Raw genomic sequence first — 21,620 nt, 5'->3', positions numbered from 1 at the left:
CCGAAACCACTGCCAAACCCCGAAGATATGTCATGTGTGTAGGGACCCGTGAAGATCCGGGTTAGAATTGGTCCATAGCAGAGCATGCTCGTCGTAAATTAAGTGGCGACTATCGGGATGGGGTGGTCACTCTCGCTGACTTGGTCATCGTATCCCATTTTCGTAGATCGATGCTCATGTTGTTGATCTCTGGATTGTCTGTGCTAGACTCGATTATATACAGACCGCCGTCATATTGATGGAGTATTGCTGGGTGTGACGCTAAACAAGCAAACAAAATCTGTGTGGGCCATCTGAGCGAAACAAAAAAAAATTCATTCCTTTCCGGCTTTTTTTAGGTATCGATGGTGGTTTGTAGGGCTGCGCAATATAACCGGTTTACCGGCATTTACCGGTTCAGACATGAAAACGATACGTATTGCGATACGCTGATCGAAAACCGGTATTTTATCAAGCATTCGGAAAACTTCGTAACACACGGAAATCTTCGGATATTTCCGTTTTTTGAATTGTTCTTTTCCCTGTTTCATTAGTGCCAAATGTTACTTACATTTTTATTTTGTCATGATTAAAAGTTTTTAGAAAAGGTTAATCAATCATAGTGATTTTGTTGTGCTTTTGCTTTATAATCAAGCATTAATTCGATTATAAGTAGTTTTTGTTAAAAAAATAATCCTTGCAATATATTGCAATACATATCGCAATATATGTTTCTGCATCGCAATATATCGCAATATGAAAATTCTCTGCAATAACCACCCCTAGTGGTTTGCGTGATCCTAAACATATTTGAACATAGCTAAAATGTCTTGTGCATGAATGACACGTGTAAACAGAAGGCAATTCCCACGCGAGTAAATGGGATACTCCGGGAAACGTGGTGAAAGTAGCGTCGATAGGGATGGCATATGATTTTCACATTCCTTGGGAAATGAATCCAATAACACGTGACCAATTCAACCAATCAGAATGCATGATTACAATGAACATGTAATTATTCACGTGTTTGAATATGGTTTCCTGTGTAAACTTAGACTGTAAGCTTGCTTGTTTCTTTCCTTGGTGTTTAACCCAGCACTCAGCAATACCCGAGCTATATGGCGACGGTCTGTAAATAACAGATACTCCAATATTATGAGCGTCGATCTTCGAAACTGGATACCTTGAGATGCATCAGCGAGTCTGACGACTCCTACGACAAGCACGGGTTTATATTGTGTATATATTAACCAAAAAGACTGACATGTTTCAGTGTAACAATGTATTTAATTTCCTCCTCTGTCGGTCGTTGGTTGCTTGTTCAGACTGAGAACAGGCGGCAACTTTGGACAATTTTGGAATTAATGAGAAATATATTTCATCAAAGTACCAATGGGAATTCAGGATAACAAGTATTAAAATTTAGCAGCTTAATTGAACAACTCGTCAGACTCTTGTCTGTAGAAGTGATGACTCTTGTCATTAGAACTGATGTTTAAGTCAAGGACACACTGTGTATACAGTTAGTGAAGTATGTACAATGTCACTTGGACAATAGCATCAATGTATACCAATCCTCTGTCGTCAGCACGAGGAACTGTCTGACCTCAACGTGTGGTCAGACTCTGCGACCCCAGAGCAGGTCGGTGTACATGATACCAAGGAACACACTGGACAGGTGAAGTTTGTACAGGTATTAAAATGATGCCAACTCGTGATAAGTCAATAAACGATTCACGAGTTTACATTCATCAGTGGTATCGAGGGAATCCAGGTTAGACTGTGTGACATTATAGAGGATCCCAGGGGGTGTTCAGTGGTCTATGAGAAGGATCCAAGGGATGGTCAATGGTCTGTCAGAAGGATCAAGGTTATGTTCAGTGATCTGTCAGAGCGATCCAGGGATGTTAAGTGTTCTGTTAGGGGCATCCAAGGGTTGGTCAGTGGTCTGTCAGAAGATCAAGGTGATGTTCAGTGGTCTGTTAGAGGGATCCAAGGGATGTTCAATGTTCTGTTAGAGGGATACACGGGTTGGTCAGTGATTTGTTAGAGGGATCCAGGGATGTTCAGTGTTCTGTTAGAGGGATCCACGGGTTGGTCAGTGATCTGTGAGAGAGGATCCAAGGGTTGGTCAGTGATATGTTAGAGGGATCCAAGGGTTGGTCAGTGTTCTGTCAGAGGGATCCAGGGGTTAGTCAGTGGTCTGTCAGAGGGATCCAGGGGATGTTCAGTTTTCTCTAAGAGGGATCCTGTTGATGATGATGTTCAGTGGTAGGTCATAGGGATCCAGATGATGTTCAGTGGTCTGTCATAGGGATCCAGATGATGTCCAGTGTTTTGTTAGAGGGATCCAAGGGTTGGTCAGTGTTCTGTTAGAGGGATCCAGATGATGTTCAGTGTTCTGTCAGAGGGATCCAGATGATGTTTACTGTTTTGTCAGGGGATCCAGATGATGTTCGATGGTCTGTCAGAGGGATCCATATAATGTTGACTGTTTTGTCACAGGGCTCCAGATGATGTTCAGTGTTCTGAAAGAGGATCCAGGGTTTGGTCAGTGGTCTGTCAGAGGCATCCAGATGATGTTCATTGTTCTGTCAGAGGGATCCAGGGGAAGTTCAGTGGTCTATCAGAGGCATCCAGGGGATGTTCAGTGGTCTGTCAGAGGGATCCAGGGATGTTCAGTGGTCTGTCAGAGGGATCCAGGGGATATCCAGTGGTCTGTCAGAGGCATCCAGGGGATGTTCAGCGGTCTGTCAGAGGGATCCAGGGGATGATCAGTGGTCTTTCAGAGGGATCCAGGGTATGTTCAGTAGTCTGTCAGAGGGGATCCAAATAATGTCCAGTGATCTGTCAGAGGGATCCAGGAGATGTTCTGTGGTCTGTAAGAGGGATCCAGGGGATGTTGAGTGGTCTGTCAGAGGCATCTAGGGGATGTTCAGTGGTCTGTCAGTGGGTTCCAGGGGATGGTCAATGGTCTGTAAGAGGGATCCAGGACATGTTCAGTGGTCTCTCAGAGGGATCCAGAGGGTTTCCAAGTCATAACAGTAGTGTGTAAGAGGTGCCCAGGGTTTTTTAATGATCTGTTAAAGATATCCAGGTGAATCCACCGGTCTGTCTGAAGCATCCAGGGTTAATCTTAATTTTACCTTCAGAGGGGGATCCAAATGTGTTCCAGTGGTGTGCAAGATTCTGCTGTCTATCTAAAGAGATCCAGTGGTGCCCCACTGTTATACAAGGTCAAAACCAGCTGATCACCCGAACCTATGAAATCCTATAGTCCCCGTTCGAATCCCGTATTCGCCCTTCCCTGAAATTTATCTGTGGCCTGATCAGTTCAAAGCCCGTGCTCGGCTACGTGACAAAATCCGGCATGATTTTGGATCTTCTCAAGGGCAAAGGTAATGACGATATGAACTGTAGAATGTGTGTGTAAATGGGTACCCGATAGGACTGACTGACTGACTAAGTATGGTTTTACGCCGTTTTAGCAGTATTCCAGCAATATCACGGCGGGGGACACATGGGCTTCACAAATTGTACCCACGTGGGGAATCGAACCCTGGCCTTCGGCGTGACGAGCGAACGCTGTAACCACTAGGCTACCCCCACCGCCCCGTACCCGATAAGAGGATAGTAATCTCTGCGATAACCTCCCGGCACCTCACATGCTACATGGGCTATATTTTCCCAAGGGACTTGAAAATGAATATTGAGAGCTAACTCATTAGCGACAGGGATCATTATAAGAAATAATATGTGTCCGGAAGCTGGAAAAAATATTAACGTCAGTGAGTAATAAAATAGTGCTTAAAGCCGCATCATTTCGCAGCTACACCGTCAGTTATAGAAATAATCACCCAGCAGTCCGGGTTTCTCCATGATGCGATATCATATACGGCTAGCATATTCATTGAAACAAAATTCGAACGGACCAATTTGTAGCAGTCGGCTAAAATGAACATGTCTGATGATTGTTTCTTACTCGACACCATATTCGCCAGTTTAGGCCATAAAATATTAATTAATATAGTAGTAGATAAAAAGACAGTCCTGGATCACTTCCAACAAAAGCCTCTGCAAAGCCTTATTTGGGGAATAAGGCTTTGGTCGGACCCTTAGCTCTTGCTACCATTACCCCTACTGCTTACCCAACCTATAAAAATTTCAAGCAAAATGTCCCCCTATGCCGTGTTGACAGGAGGTAACACTGTACCGTACGGTACGATCAATAATTCTTCTCTTACAAAACCCCTCCCTGGCCCATCCCTCAAGTAGTACAAGTTAGGCTCGTCTGCTTTGATGTCAACTTTATCTATGTTGTAAGTTTTGACTGACCATATAGGATCGGTGGCTCGCTTACGGCTATCACCCTCGTGTTCCCCCGGCTGGTATAGGTACCTCACTAGGGCCCTGTCTGGTATCTGTTTCTCCTTCCCACGCAATGGAGCGGCCGACTCTGACGCTATTGATTTTAATTTGATAGCGTCTGCAGGTTTCTTACCGGTGAGACGGGTGACTTCATGGTTTATTGCCGACACCACCTTAGGTAACCTCGTGACCCATTCAGTCGATCGTTTTCCTGGGGTGGCCATCTCCCTCGCATACTGATGCCCGAATAAGCGCTCAGCCAAAGTCCTATTAAATCTCTCAACTATGGCTTGGCTGCGATGGGCTCCGGCCGTGCCACGCCTGACCTTTGTATCGTGTTTGGCTAGCAGTTGTGACACGGCACCCATGAACTCCCGCCCGGGGTCAACTTGCAGCTCTGTTGGCCACGTCAGCGGACTGCGTTTGTATATGCGTTCGAATCCTCTGGCTACCTGGACAGAATCTTTCGCGGTCAAGGGTTCGGCTTCCTTGTAGCGACTGGCTACGTCCACTACGGTTAATGCATACTTGTACCTCTTGTCGTGGGGTAGGAACAGTAGGTCTGCCTGGTGAACGCTATTAGGTATGTTAATACCAAACTTCCTTCTAGGCACGTAGCGTGGTGGCGGCAAATAGATCTGCCACAGGGCTTGTTTTTCAAGCCATGCTTTGGCTTCCTCCGGGGGTACTCGCGCCATTTTAGCCAGCTTATCTACAGCGCTAGCTCCTTTCCAGTACCCACGCGGGCTATAGTAAATAGCCTCAAACTTTTTCTGGTTCCGTTCTTGGTTCAATTTTCTCATGTCCATACGCGTACGTGTTGATCCCATCAATAGCTATCCAACGTTTAGTGTCCATAGGCGACAGAGACGTCTTGTTTATAGTCAGCCCGTATATCCTATGGCCATCACTTCTAAGTGTGTTCATTTTATGTCTAAAGGTACGGGTCTTGAACAGAGCTTCCTTGAATCTGGCGTGTTTGATGTGTTGTTTCACCACGTACTTCTTAACACCCTTAGCCTTCCGGATCTCACTATTGTCGGCTTTCAGTATGGAGTACATCTTAGGCCTCAACCCTATGTACTCGGCTATGGGCGTGCCAGCACACTCGTCCTTCATCTTACCTAGGACCTTTTTTATTCACCGTGCTGTGTATGGCATGGTCCTTGGGGTAGTCGCTGGTGTCGTACAAATCGAGGTGTTTTTTTCATGTCCTCGTACACGTCCTCGGTTCGAATCTCCATCAGCAGGGAATCCGTGTCAGTGTACAGCACTTCACACCTGTCGTCGTACTGTTTCTTAAGCTCGTTGTAGTAAAAGTCGTACATCAGGTGTTTGGATAAATCGAGGATGCTCATCCCCACGTAAACAGGCCGGTTGAATTTTATGTGGCTTTTCTTCATGTGTAGGGCAACTAGATCATCGGTGAATATCTTGCTACGGTTGAATGCCGGACTGGCTATCAGTCTCCTGAGCTTGTCTTCTTCATTCGACCGAACCAGCTTCACGGTCACGCGTTTCCTCAGGTTCTCCATAGTCTTACCGAACACCGAGTTGTTCATGAGCTTGTAGAGATTTTTCTCAAAGTCACTGGTGGCAAGCTTTCGGAGGTCTGTGTTCATTCTGATGTAAGGCTCCATCCAGGGGCTCTGATCGAACACGAGCACCCTGTGTATTTTGGTCAGTTTCATACCCAACGACAGGTACAGCTGCAGGTTGCGATAGTGTACGATGTATTTGGTCTTATTCATTAAGTTAGGCACGAGTTTTTCAACGTCCGTCACCCTCCCACCTAATAAGTTATGTTGGTACTCAGACATCCAGTCCAGGTTAACCCTCATACGTTCTGGGGCCAGGGGGTAACTGTTGTGTGATTCGTGTAATGTTTTGGGATACTCCAAGTCAACCTCGAGGATATAACCTTTGTTCGAATCCGGCGCGATGCTCATAACATCAACCTCATGTGACACCCATTCGAATCCCCCTGTGGGTAGATACTGGCTCATGGCCCAGCCGTACAGGTTGTTGGCGTCGAGGTAGAGAATGTGATTGGTTGGCTTGCTAGGGTCGTAGCCCTTCACGTATTGATTATTTGCTTTCGCGTATCGTTTGGCTGCCATGGAGATCCCACCTCGCAAGCCTTTCTCAATGAATAGGTGCATGTCATAATCCGTAAGCAATTCCAACTTAACTCCGGTCTTTTTAAGCAAGGCATCCCACGACAGACCTGGGCTGGTGTAATACCATGCGGGTCTAGTTTATACTGCTTGAAACACGTCCGCCTAAACGTCTCAAACACGTCGGCTAACAGCAGTACATCCATCCTCAAGTACAGATCGTGATAATCCCCAGGTTCTTACAACCCAGTTTATTCCATACATTAATCGCGCGCGAGTAATCGTCTTGGGATATTTCCGAGTCGGTCAGATTGCTGTAAAATTCTCTGATGGGGGTAGTCTGGTCTCGGCGAACTTGGTCCAACTATCCATGTACTCATAGGGATACACACCCTTCCTCATAAGCAGGGTCTAGTCTCGGCGTCGGTGTATCGATCGGTGATAGGGAAGGTATCGTTGGCCTTGACCAGACTGCCTAATGAAGACAATAGAAATTGTACTGAATCTATGAACCTAAGACCGTTTAAGCTGAAGGAGATGTATCTCTCCATGTTGTTGGGAATGCACGTTATATTACCATCGATTTTCGCGATGGCCTGCATGATTAAGTGAGAGTCGTACCCTCTCAAGTTGTGAAAGACAACGGGGATGTTTATTGTCTTAGGGGTGATTTTAAGCTTGAGGTTACACGCGTTATGAGCGGCGCCTCTATACTTACCGGTTACGTGACAGTGATCTCTCACGAATCACCGTTAAGTGGTGAGTCGCACACGTGACAGTTAGTGCTACAGGCGTGAGCTAACCTGTCGGCTCGGGTCATACGCATGGGAGCGACTCTATACAACGCGTTCCTAATAATTTTTTCTTCCTCCTGCAAACACTTAAGAAACCTTTCAGCCGCGTCAGGACCCCTATACACTACCGGAGCTTTCGTTTCCCCGTCACATCGGACGACAACGTATCCAAACCCACAGGCTTCATGCTCCTGTGTTTTATGTGTGGTGGGAGTATCCCCAACAACCTTAATAGGTTTGACCAAGGCTTCAAAGTCGGCGTATATGATATAAGGCACGGACATTTGGTTCTTGTGATTGTCGAATTTTAGGATATTGTCACCTTCCTCGGGCATGTCAACCCGTATGGCCGTCTGCCCCACACCTTGGCAATCCTCCCGGTGGGATTCTAATAAATCAGCTCGACTGAAACCGTGTAGGCATCGCACACAAAAGTGTTTTTTCCCATCGTGTTTCGACTGGTCGTGCAACAACCGGCTGAGATGTTTTATCCACGTGTAGTGATACTTTTCACCTCGTTGGATCATGAATATATTGATAACGCGAGGGGGGTTTCCCCCCACTGGGCTGACCCTGTGTACCATTGTTGTGTTACCTTCGTGCCCAAAGACATTTATAGCTAGATTATTCTGTTTTTCTACTTTAGTGATCTGGGATATGGGGGTTGGTTCATCTATACCATCCCAGTTGAGCCCATCATCTTGGGGATAGCTAGAAAGCCTGTTCGAATTAGTGTCAGCTGGAAACAAGGCTGACCTGATAGCTACCCTCAGGCAATCATCTCCTCTATTCCTGACGTTTACTATGGCATGTTTTTTCTTATAGTAGGGAGGCAAGTCTAGGTATGACCCGCCTCTGAACGGCACGTAGTTAGCTATGTCTAGATAGACATTATCGATTTTATCTACAGCCCACCCGGACCCCAAGTGTGTGTAGCGTTCTAGGTATTCCCGTATCTGTTGAAAACTGGTATCGATCGATGCGTCTATGGTCTCTGTATGCGTGACGACCTCTTGCCTACCTCTGAAGTAAGGTTGAACGTACTCAGTGACCCCTCCCCCAACTTGCTTATCGAGCGACATTTTAACCGTGATTTGAAATTTGATACTTCCCAGACTGGTTAGTTCCTGATTTATTTTGTCAGCTATCAGTGGCTTAATATCTGTAATGTCTATGTTCCTATCAACGTGCATGCGCCAGCCTCTTAAATAATTACCTACAGCACGCTTCAGTGGGTATGAACTGTAGGTCAATAGCTCTATTCTGCCTTAATAGTTCTACAAGCTGTGGTTTACTCATACGGGAATACCCACCTAACCCCAAATCACGTGCCTGAACTTTCAGTTCTTTTACAGTGGGGAGCTGACGGTTACCGTTCAGCGCTCCGGGGGCATGTGATAACAATGCGTTTAACCCGGTTCTCCCCAGGTTTGAATAACCCGTGAGCCCAAGCTGTTTTGCTTGAGCTTTTAATTGTTTTACAGTAGGAGGGGCTTCTAAACCTAGTAATCTCAACAATGCTGGTTTGGTCATTCGAGAATACCCGATCACACCACGGCTTCTGGCGATATTCTTAAGCTCGCGTATAGTAGCCATAATTGTATACACACCTAAGAGAATTAATGTCTAATTGGACCACCGTAAGGTAAAAAATCAAGATCACTGGCAAAGGGAGGTAACTCCTCCCACCTTACACTGCTATCTTGAGAAGCCGCCTACGTTCTTTTATGTAGGCCTTTTTATTCTCGTAGATGAGGTGATGTCTGACTACGTTCGCTCCGTGAGCTTTACATAGACAGTAGTGCCCTTTGACCCCGATACCACACACAGAACACGTGTAGTTAGGGCTTCCCATGTGGAAACAACAGTACCCCTCATTCCTACATTTCTTACCGCAGGGATCTGTCTTCCCCATAAGAATGTATTCGCATCGGTATGGAGCAGGTCTCATGTTTAGCATACTTATATGAGTACTTAGTCTAATTGTTTTATAGAACCAACGCAGTCGCCGCTATACCCAGCGCTATGAAGGTCAGTTCACGGTCCATTTGCCCCTTGGATGGTGTGTAGTACTGAGCGAGTGTGGGTTTATTCAGTGGCTCCAATCGTTTACCAGTTAATAAGTAGTATTGTCTCGCTACGTCGTCGACATCGTGGAATGTTTGAACGGCATGGTTTTCACGCCTGAGTTGTTCGTTAATGTAATCGATCCTCTGGAGGCGTTGTTTAGCGTACTCGGCCTGTGCTGTTTGTAATTTCTCAATAGCGAGATCGTGCCGCTTCCTCTCCGCCTGTATTTCAGCCGCGTGTGACTCTCGTAGTTTCGAAAAGAGGAAATTACTCCCGGAAAATGCCAGGGCATTCACTAACGCACCACCGACCATCATAGCAATAGTGGCCATCCTTATATTTACTTCATAATATCTTCAGGTATTATCCCTTGTTTTACTAGGATGTCTTTTGTGGCCATCGCCATACCAAGGTTCATTATTAGCATACCCATATCCTGCAGGTTGAAATCTAGCTTGATAGTTGGTTGTTTAAGCACCATTTTGGTCAACCGAGCGTATCCTACGGCTAGACTGGCGACCACTGTGGCGTGGTATGCGTCGTTGACGAACGTTTTCCCTCAGACATTATGTATATGATATAAAAATATATATTTTATTGCATGATATGCGGTTGACCTTTAATTCGGTGAGGGGACTCACTGCGTCGTGTATATAACCATGAGATAGCCACGGCAGCAGTTGGCGCATACAACTAACAAGAGTCGCCCGGTGAGTCACCCTGATAATTTTATGTTGGTTACACCACCGTTTTTTACCGGCAGCTACTCTCTTAGGATTCTTCTGCCTGGTCACTGTAGGAACCTCCAGTTGTTGGGGTGGGGTCTCCTCTGAAGAGGTCTCCTCCCTGGGGGTCTCCGCCAGTTGTGGGGTCTGTGCAGCATCCATCTATACTATTATTATTATTTTTCCTCTCAAATTGACAATGCTTTGCCGTGATAATCGCCGCCGTAACCGGGGCTAACAACATACCGTATTTGTGGTACAGCTCGCAGCTAATAGAGCTCAAGGCCTGTTCGATAAAAGGGTCTTTCTCGAGGTCTTCCCACAGGTAAAGTCGGCGCTCCGGGGGGATGGGAAGGAAGTATGACGCAATACCAGTGTATATCTGGGTCATAGCCGATCCTATTGTTTTGTCATTTCTGAACCTAGTCTAGCCTCGTATTTAGCGTACAGTTTATCGATTTCTTCGGCTGACATTTTGTGAATTTTATCCGAGTGTACTCCCCAAAGTAATGTTTGGCTTTGCCACCAACAGCCAACGCCACCAGTTTCTCTCGCTTATCATCATCGCCCACCTGTGGTGATTGGGGTACCAACAGTTGCTCTAGCAATTCCTCACACTCCATCTTATAATGTAACAAGTAAGTTTTAGTTTTAACAATATAATATACGATATAAGCGAAACACAGAGAAATAAAGGTTAAGTTGCACACGACGAGCACTTCAAATACCATAGCTATACTAAGCATTGCTAAGCTTTTACTTAGCTTTGCTAAGCATTTGCTAAGCATTTACTAAGCATTGCTAAGCATTGCTAAGCATTGCTAAGCTAAAACACACTATAGGCTACTGGTTGGTCTGTCTTAAGCACGAGCTTAGCGTGTTTAGTTTCAGCTAGCTGTTTCTTCACCCGTTCCCGTTCTAATTTGCTCATCACATCGTTCTCTCTCAAACACTCTTCGAACGAATCCCTGTCCTTGCAGTGAAATAAGGCCACCCATCGCGTCTGCTCCCTGAGGTCTTTCAACACCGAGTTGAACTTCTGCGTTAGTACCCAGACGCTGTGCTTTGCGTGTCGGCCTGAAAATGCCAGGTACGATAGCATATCTCTCTTTTTTGTTATCTCGCGATTAGCGCTGCAGTCGTCCAGTATGAACAGCGTCGACTCCCCTTTAAATTTCATATGGTAAGCTTTCAACCAGTCCTGTACACGTGGCCCCGGATCGACTCTGTGTACGTCAGGGTCCGTCATCACCCAAGGTCTTTCCGTGTACGTTTTATTCATGCTCAGAGTAGGGCACATGATAACGATGTGATCGAACACATCCCTGTAGTACCCCTCCAACATATCCAACACGAAAACGGTCTTTACCACAGCCAGTCTGCCCCACACTATGGCGCAGTGTGGGTCAGCGGGCAAATCAATAGGACGCCAGGCAGTAAATGGCTTGGCACGAATCTCCCATTGTCTATATTAAGTTGCGCCGTCCATAATAACGCATACAGATATAATTTCAACTTGCCAGCGGGTTGAGCCTTCTTAGTAATCTGGATAGTAATCCCTTCGCTACCATTGTCTATTCTACGGCCGCTACCGTGCAGTTTATCGTCATCCGTGGATCGCATGTCCAACTACAGCGCGTACTTATTGGTTAAGTATTCGCCGATTTGCACGGAGGATAGGTCCAGGTCTTTGGCTATATATGGATGTTTGCTCGGCATCTTTTTTATCTCATCCCACTGTTGGTACGCACGCATACCATGACTAAACAGCTGGTTGGGTACGCCCTCTATAGTCACTTCCACCTTTTCGATCTCGGATTGAAAAACTTCGCTATCCCTCCGAACGCTCGTAATCCTCAACAGGGACTACCAGGATGCCTTTCATCGATCGCTACCGCACGCTCAGGTTGATATTCCACACAGTGTCGCTCTTATCCCGCGACGATAGATCTATGCCTTAGTACGCGATCGCATTACAGGATGGCTACATTACCCGAAAGTACTGGCTTCAACCTGCCTTGCCAGCTCGGACTAGTGACCATGTCGAACTCCAGAGAGATGTTGTCTATGGTATAACTGGCCTCATCGCCGTTCGGCGCGGCGCACTACTTTGCTGTAGTCATTAAACTTGAGCTCGTATTCAAGCCTATCACCCAGCGGCTTGGTAAAGCGGCGTGTTCCGTGAGCAACTCGAAGTCGAGCGGCACGCAGAACCTGTTTCCGTACGCTTGAGCGATGGCTTTTTCACCGTCCGATAGCTTGTCTAGCTGATCTTGCGTGAAGCCATACCCAATGCGCGATCTGGTCGATTTACTGATACCTTGGTACACGTCGTTGACACGTTCTCCCTCGCTTTTCCAGAGGTCCTTGTAGCAGTGAAAGACGTCGCTGTCGTCGATGCTCAGCACCTCGTTACCGGTGATCTTGATGGTCGTTTTCTTGATAATGACTCGACCTACGTTCCGCACTAGCTCGCGTTTGTCGTTGGTGGAGGTCAACGTGATGTTGAACGCCTATCGAACAGTGCCTGGTACAATGAGGTCATTCGCGCCAAGGTTTGGAAATCTAACCAGCAGCGTTTGATTCTGATCTATCTTGCTGGGATTGTTGGTGATGGTCACAGACTGACGCACGGCTTTGACATGGGGCTCTCTCGATCTCCTGAAAGGATCTAGTTTTCTACCGTACATTGTTATATAAATGAAATATATAAGTTTTAATACTAAATAATGGCCGAGTATATCCCTATCGAGGATATGTGGGATGATAGTGCCTAGGCATTCGGGGATGACACCACCTCATTAAGTGCTGAACTCGTACAGCCAACTGTCAACGATTATTACAACGCAGTTGAAAATAGAGAAGACATCAAACCGTTGGGGAGGGACTATTCCAAGTTTACAGTCGATAATAAGGGCACGTTGCGATTGAAGGCTTACCCGAGATCGATCTCATGAATCCGCGAGAGAACCGCTTTGCCTTATCAACACTCACCAGTCGTCATGGTAGTAACTTTATCCGTGATGAACTAGGCCGTAGATTACGGCGCCGGCGATCTAAACTTCCTCCGAAGACCGCCCAAGATCTACAAGCAGCCAGAGCCAATACTAGGAACAGCGTGCTAAAGAAACGTCGGACAGTATCGAAAAATATTGGCTACGTATCATGACAAACCCTTGCCGGGTCTCGAATTTCCTCTGAGAGAACTGCGCGAGGCCTAGACGAAGCCTTGAAACATGTACGCCGGAGAACTCGCTAACAACATGGGTAAACTGAACGAAGTCGACGCGCGCATCGCCGAGAGAAAATAAAACTCACCGAAACTGAAGACGATGATATGAAACGGCGTATCGAGGAGAGAATAAAAAACTTGGAAGACGAGAGACGGACTCGGTTGGAGTCCGCTTCCTCGAACCGGGAAGTCCTACGATCTCAGATCAGTCGTGTGCGAGAAACCATCGATCGAGTCCTCCACCAAGACACCACGCTAGCTGACAGGATCCGAATCCTGTTCCGTGAACAAGGCATCACCATCGCCAGCATTTTGACTGCATTGGGCTTCATCATATCAACCCTGGTAGTGTCACTGATGCCTGCCGGCGGCGGTGGGGGTACACCCACGCCTGCACCAAGTGGTGGGGGTGTCAGAGCCTGGATAAAAAAAACTAGGGGAAACCCTGGCTAAACTGGCTGGTAAGGCCGCCGAAGCCCTGCCTGGCATCCTGGGTAGCATCGTCTCGTGGTTGCTGAGTGTTTTAGCTAAAATTGCTACGTGGCTCAGTCAAAACTTGTGGGCAGCTATCGTCGCCGTAGCTGGTTTGGTGTACGTAGCGGCTAAGAAATTTTTAACCAAATAATACCCAAAGCCACCCCTCCAACCACCATTGCTGTTTTATTATCGATGTGCTGCTCCAGAACGTGTGCAGGCTGTGTGTGTGGTGGTGTTGGTTGAACCCTAGGCTCCGGGGGTGGTGCTACTATACCCATTTCACCGGTCGTGGATGGCTTGTCGTGTGGGATGTTAACATCGAGGTTGACGCCCAACTTTTGGTCCGCCGTGGCTACAATTATTTCGTTGTTGTAGCCCACCACTTTCTTTATTCTCAGTTGCATATCGCTCGGAGCCATGTACAGTCCCACGTCGAACACGTAGTCGACTTTCGACCTGGCATATTCCAACACGTCTTGGTAGCGTTTGATGGCACTCGGTAGATCAACTGGAGCATTGATAGCATCCTCTACGTTGACAACGAATTGTTTCTGTGCGTCGTAAGCAGTCCCTTTGCCTAGGATATTTGAACGCGTTTGCGTCTGCGCACCCAACAGTGCCCACACGTACGTTCGAATCGAGTCATTCAAGCGTTCGGTGCCGGCACGAGTATATCCTCACCACCCTGCTCGAACCTCCAAACTCGGTAATCCTTGCTATCGTCGAATGCCATATAACGGTCATCCCACTCGTTGGTCGTGATATGATGATACGACTTGTATCCCCAATCTTGCAACTTCTCGCTGGCTTCCACGAGAGGCATGTTGTGAACGATAGGAATACCCAATCCGTGGTTCGGTCCCGGCAAACGCCAATCCGTTTTAGTGTCGATTCCGAATTCGTTGCAAATACGTTCGTAGGCCCGTCTATCGTACTGGTTGTTTACTGCATTCCACGCTTTTTCCTGTGAGAGCGGAGCGCTGATCTCTTTAAGGATACGCCTGACCTGGTAGTACACGTGAAACGTGAACACAGACTGACTCAGCGGTCCACGCCGAGTGTCGGTCAATGTCACACCACACCCCGTTGTAGCGCACCACACTGCGAAGTTCAGTTGATTCTGCCAGAACTGCATCGGATTGTTGAACCAAGCGTGCACTGTCTTAGTGTTAGTCACCGAAAACTTATACTTATCGAATACATCTATGAACTGGGCGTCGAAATACAGCCCATCAGCGACCACGATCTTCATGTTTTAAAACTATTATATAATGAGTTTATATATCATGTACATAACACTTCCAGGAATAACTAGCGGCGAGGCCGTTCAGCTGACGCACCTGTCGATAACACGTCGGGTCAACTCGAAGTAGCCCTGTGCGATATAACCTACCTACCGCGATGGACTAACATCAACGCTAGCAACAATAAACTGTACGTCGGTGGCAATCGCAACCAGATAATTGACGGTTACTACAGCGTGTGCTCTCTAAGCGACGAGGTATTTAAACCACTGGGAGCCGAACTCAAGATGAACGACTCAAACGGCACAGTGGTGTTAATCAACAACGGAAGAAACTCCTTGAAGCTCGGCCGACCATTGGCGAGAACACTCGGTATGCCACCTGACGAGGTAAAACCAACGACTACAGTCACAGGCGCGAAGTTACCCGACCTAGTACCGTACCGAGAGCTGTGCATTCATCTCAACCAGGTTAGCACAACGGACAATATTCAAGGAGGCCACCCTTCCACTATACTTAGAGCAGTGCCGGTTAAAACGGAGAAATACAACGACGGCAGAACCGAGTCGTTTTCAACGTGGCAATATAAGAGGTTAACCCAAGGTAATATCCCTGAATTGATAATATCGGTGTTAGATATAAATCATAATCTCGTGAATATAGGATACCTCAGCGTAACACTGCACATAAAATGACCAGCGCACAAGGTCCCGGAATGAAGTTGAAAAAATGCATCAATGTGGGGATCTCCGACCTCGGAGACACACGCGGATTCGACGACCCCGGAGTGGATGGTAAAGTGTACGCCTTGCAACTAAAAAACAGCATTTACAAACGCGTTGAAGTTCCCTCCGGTGGTACAAGAGCGGCAATCAACACTAAGTATACCCTTGTCAACACCGGCGATGCCTGGATAATATACCCATCGTTCGGTGGCAAACTGCTCGACTTAGACGATGTTGAGAGCAACGTGACGGCTATCACAAAAAATAAACCATATACACTCGTCTTCACCGACGATGACAAGTGGGTGTTATTACCCGATAAAGCTGACTGGATTCTCAATATTAAGCTCGGCTCCCCCTACGTGTTCACGGATAATAAAGACAACTACCTAAACAAAGTCGTTAACAACGGAACCCTGCTAGTGTCTTACATTCCGGCTCAGAGGCGTAGCGTAATCATCAGTCCAGTCGCCAGTACACCATCCCACATGCTATCGAGTAAACCGAGCATGCAAAACGTTGTATTGCAGTTGGTGTCTGAATTCGAAGGCGTGATCAAGATCCTGGAGAGTATACCGGCGAACTCAACACTGGTCATTCAAGTATACCTAGGAGAACCATCGCGGAATGATGTAGAGATCGTGAAAGGGGTAAAACTCCGGTGGGGGAAACAACAACAGTATCACGTTTGTAACGTTTACGTTCGGGTTGGTGTCGTCTCCAAAACCAGTCTGCAGGGAGTCAACGTGATCGTGGAAGACGTGATATCACTAACCAAGATATTCCTACCCGACAATATACATTTTATGGGGTTGTACTTCACTCCTGAACTATTATCAGAAAAACAGTTGGAAATTATATCGTAATAGTATTATAGCAATGTCTTGGCTTCGTCCCAACACTACGTTTAACGATTTAGGGGATACGGAGGGATTCGATCAGCCTGGTGAGGAAGACACCTTGTACATCCTGCACTTCAAATACAATGTGTATAGGCGGGTGTCGTTATCAGATTTTAAAGAACCTGAATGGTTAGTCAACTTAACCCTCACCTCACCTTATATCACATTAAAGGAACAAAGTCATATCTCTGAAATTAAGAACAGCGGTATCTTGCCTAATACAAGAATTATTCTGGGCTTTAGTTTACCCAATAAGTTACAGTCATTCCACGAGGGTGAGTTAAGGTATGACTGCTACGGGCACATAGGGATTCCGTCTATGGTACCAGGCTCCACACTTATCATAGAAGTCTATATCGAAAGAGTTAATAGTAATAATACAGTACAACAACTTTTACCTGGGGTGACAGTACACTGGAATCCCCATAACTATGGGCATTACCGTATCATCGTACAGACGGACCCCTCAACGAGTTCTATAACCTCCTCAATAACCCCCTCCCGTGGGTGTCGTGTGGATGCAAAATTACCTATTGTATTCTCACCTGTTCTCCTACATGAGGATTTATACCTTATAAGCCTCAAGTACGTTGATCAACTATTAACTGAACCCCAATTAAAATATCTTTTGTAATATATATTATAGGATGGGACTGTATCCAGGCATAGATGAAGTAGCGAAGACCCTGGAAACCGTAGACGGGTTTCGCTTGAGGCAGTTATGCGATGTAAAACGTCAATTAGAACAAGACCGCGATAAGCGGAAAGCACTTTATAAGAAGTACCATAGAGCTTTCAACATCGTGGATGGGACTGATACTACCCTTATGGCAACTAGCATGGGACTAGGGGCAGTAGGTGTTGGGTTGTTGACAACCATCGTAGCTGCACCCATAGTGTTGGGACTCGAAATAACGGCTGGGGTGTCAGGGTTGGCTGGATTGGTATTTAAATTTGTATCCGGTAGACTGCATCGTAAAGCATTGAAACACGATGAGATCAGGGTTCTGGCTGAAGCAAAGCTTAACACAATAGATGATCATATTTCCACCGCGCTCACAGACTCTAAAATCTCTGAGGAAGAGTTTCGTTTGGTGCTATCAGAAATCACAAAATATAACAACATGAAACAAGAGATTCGATCCAAGTCTCGTAAAAGTACTACTATCAGTGAATCCGAGAAAAAAAAGTACATAGAACAGGGAGTACAAAAAGCCCGGCAAGCCTTTATAACGAACACCAAAAATATAACAGACGATTTACATTAAACTGTTTCATTGAGGCCAACGTGACATAGCGGCACGTGGAGCCATACAACATAGATAAAGTTGACATCAAAGCAGACGAGCCTAACTTGTACTACTTGAGGGATGGACCAGGTAGGGGGTTTGTAAGAGAAGAATTATTGATCGTACCGTACGGTACAGTGTTACCTCCTGTCAACACGGCATAGGGGGACATTTTGCTTGAAATTTTTATAGGTTGAGAAAGCAGTAGGGGTAATGGTAGCAAGAGCTAAGGGTCCGACCAAAGCCTTATTTGGGGAATAAGGCTTTGCAGAGGCTTTTGTTGGAAGTGATCCAGGACTGTCTTTTTATCTACTACTAATATATTTTCTTCCGCTCCCGCTTAACTACAAAACACCTTATCGTACATGATTCTTTCGTCTTCAAGTTCCAAGAAATAAAATTGCATTTGCAGCAATAATATTTGTGTTCCTCTGGCAGACATGACATAGTGGAGTTCCAATGTGTTATTAACCACAGACTACGGGTTATGAGTGAGATATCTGTTTATTTCCATATCGTGGTGGAAGAAGACACCCCGTAATAACAATAATATACACGATATATACAACATAAAATCACATCTGATGAACATGTCATCATAATAAATATAGCGCATAAATGTGCCTATCAACAATCACATACAGGTATTACGCGATGCAATATAACACATGTGACTTACGTGATCACATGTTTACAGTGATATACAAAATGAGTGTTGGCATAAAGACTTATAATAATACATGGTATAATAATGAAATAGGCAATAGATACTGTACAAAGAAACCTATCCTGTGGGTTACACGAGAGTGTATCTGCACATCCAGCAGCCGGACAGTCAACGCATGCAATAATCCCATATAGGTACCACACATTGATCACATGTAATCTTTGTCAAGTACATACAATATACATGATCGATGAGATATATCAATCTTACATGATACAGAAAATAGTTATCAAACAACAACTACTAGCCAGCACTAGATATCCACTAGACAGATAGAAAACAAACCATAAGCACATTCATACAAAGTAAAAACGTATATTGTGTATTGACTTTTATTTTGTTATCCTGACCCGCATGTATAGTTACTGTATCGCCTCTCGATGTGTTTTGAAAACCATTATTTACGCTGCGCTAATAGGCTATCTGACAAACACGGTAGGAAGAATACCGCACTACCGTCGTCGAGCAAATAATGACGCAATCAACTGGATTCCCGAGGACTTGGTATTACACACATTCGATTGATTGTATGACTGTTTTCATTCTCGGAGAATTTACAAAGAAAACAGTATGTGATAACGTCTTTGTAAAATTTAGGGGTAAAACATTTCGACAAGAAGTGGGCATCCCCATGGGCACCAATTGTGCTCCCCTCCTTGCGGGTCTGTTTCTTTATGCATCAGAATTTCTGCATGGGTTGGCAAAATCAAAACAAAGCGATTTGACCAAGAAGTTTAACTTAAGCTTCAGTTATTTCAATGATATAATATTGTTCAATCACCATCAAATCGCCAATTGCCTTCCACTGATTTGCCCACTTAAACTTCAAATTAAGGAGACAAGTGAGTCTGCCTCAACTGTTTCAATCATATTTAGATCTATGCATAAAGTTCCCCTGAAGGTTCTGGTTAGAATTGATCTTCAGTAACCCATGCTTGTCGTAAGAGGCGACTAACGGGTTCGAGTGGTCAGGCTCGCTGACTTGGTTGACACATGTCATCGGTTCCCAATTGCGCAGATCGATGCCGCTCATGCTGTTGATCATTGGATTGTCTGGTTCAGACTCCATTATTTACAGACCGCCACCATTTAGCTGGAACATTGCTGAGTGCGGCATAAAACTAAACTCACTCATTCTGTGCATACAAATTCATTGTGACCAAAAAAACCCACTCTCCACAAGGATATATGACAAACGGAAACCAATATTCCTTCCTTTGGTGTTTACATTTCACAACTTTGGATCTGTAATCGAGCGTGCCTTTTTATCAGGGCGTCATGTCAGTCTTGCTCAGAAGTTGTTTGATCAAGGTTACAACATTCAAGGCCTCAGTAAAGCTTTCAAGACGTTTTATGTCGGAAATTTCTAAAATTGATCCATCAATTACAAAAATGTGTGCGTGTCCGGTGCAGTTATCTATTTTGACTTACAGCACAGGTTACCGAATTATTTCAGGTGAACAGTTAACATAATATGTTTATGACGGGTGTCACCGGTGGGGCAGGATACGCTCACCTTTTCGCGAACACCTGGCCCCGGGGTCATGAAAGTGACTTAAGTCTAAAATTTGCTTAAGTCTGTCATTTTGATCTTAAGTCCAAAAATTGTATTTAATCGGGGATCACGTACATTTTTTAGTCTTAAAAGTTAAGACTGAGATCATTTTTTGTCTTAAATCCTGAGACTGCTACCTACCAGTCTTAAGCCCTTTTTGATGCAGAGTTTTTTTCAGGCGCACAATTTCATAAGGTTTGAAAAGTGAACGTTTTGCGAGATTTGCGCTCGCGTGGTCCTGGATCTGCGTACAGCTATAAAATTACACGGAAATGTGGAATATTAAATTTCCTATCCGTTGGTATAAATATAAATGCAAAAACCTCGGTTTGAGAAGTAAACACTGCTAAATGATGTCCAATATTTTGCTATGCATTCAAAAACAGTAAATTTCTCCGGTTTTGATCGTCCACCGGTAAAAGCACTGTGCTACGATTTTTTTAATTTGGCATCTTTACAGAAAGTGTGAGCGAATAAATTACAGCCTGCTATCTGGACGACATAAGTATTTATGAAATGGGTTTATTTGCTTATGCATAACGTTATACGCTCAACATTAAAAATGACTCTAAAAAAATGTCAAAAATGGATTTTCTTCTATGACGTCAAAGGACGACAGAGAGGTCATATGCGTATAAAGATAAGGGGGCATAACTCCGCTATGCTTAACACTAGGTCAATGTAACCCAGATCACATGGAGAGAATTCGTTGTGGATACGGACGCTATATTTTCCTTATGTTTTGTTTACCGTGAACCAAACTACATGTATTCCAATACAAAGTTCCCCAATGTGAGCGGATATTTTAGTAGTTTCACAAGTTATAAGAAAAGATGACAATGTACTATACATGAGAAAGCACGTAAAAGCGATTTGGATGGCCCCATCCGATATTTAAATTAGTTCTTAAATTTACATATTCTCCTGTTTGTGTAGATGTATTTTGACTGATTTTGCATCATTATTTACTGAGTACTAGCAATATCTTCAAATATAATGAAATTACTGAAAAGATTACAAAATTGTAGTTGACGTCATTGCTTGTTTTATGTATTTTGCGACGTCGGAAAAAAACGACACCGGTGTGCTGATCAGTATATATCACATAATTTCCATGAATTGTGTAAAAGGTTTCGGTTTCTATGTCAGAATTTAACACTCTTGTGAAAGAACTTAAAATGACTGATTTTACCATTTAAATAATGTCCTGAATAGATCCATAATTAGACGGTTTGACTTTGTATCTTAATATGAACAACACACGCACCTGTTTGGCATCAATTTGACGTAAATTAAAAAGAATATTTCACAACCCCTGGCCCCGGGGTCATGAAAGTTAAATCGCTATTCATAACCTGTTCATATGCAACAGTAATATTGGTCCCAATGGCAAATATAGCACATGATACATGAACT

At 44.9% G+C, this 21,620-nt stretch overlaps 1 long non-coding RNA gene across 1 annotated transcript; it reads left to right on the top strand.

Annotated features, from left to right (window-relative positions):
- The first annotated feature begins 1,606 nt into the window (after nucleotides 1-1,606).
- Nucleotides 1,607-20,007, top strand: LOC124289183. The gene is made up of 4 exons (XR_006901622.1): nucleotides 1,607-1,672; nucleotides 2,524-2,529; nucleotides 9,253-9,262; nucleotides 19,996-20,007. It is a non-coding gene; the product is annotated as an uncharacterized LOC124289183 (long non-coding RNA).
- The last annotated feature ends 1,613 nt before the right edge of the window (nucleotides 20,008-21,620 follow it).

Source organism: Haliotis rubra, unplaced genomic scaffold (assembly GCF_003918875.1).
Source record: "Haliotis rubra isolate DU_JTF1 unplaced genomic scaffold, ASM391887v1 Scf435, whole genome shotgun sequence".
NCBI classification, from domain to species: Eukaryota; Metazoa; Mollusca; class Gastropoda; order Lepetellida; family Haliotidae; genus Haliotis; species Haliotis rubra.
This window is presented reverse-complemented; position numbering and strand designations above follow the sequence as displayed.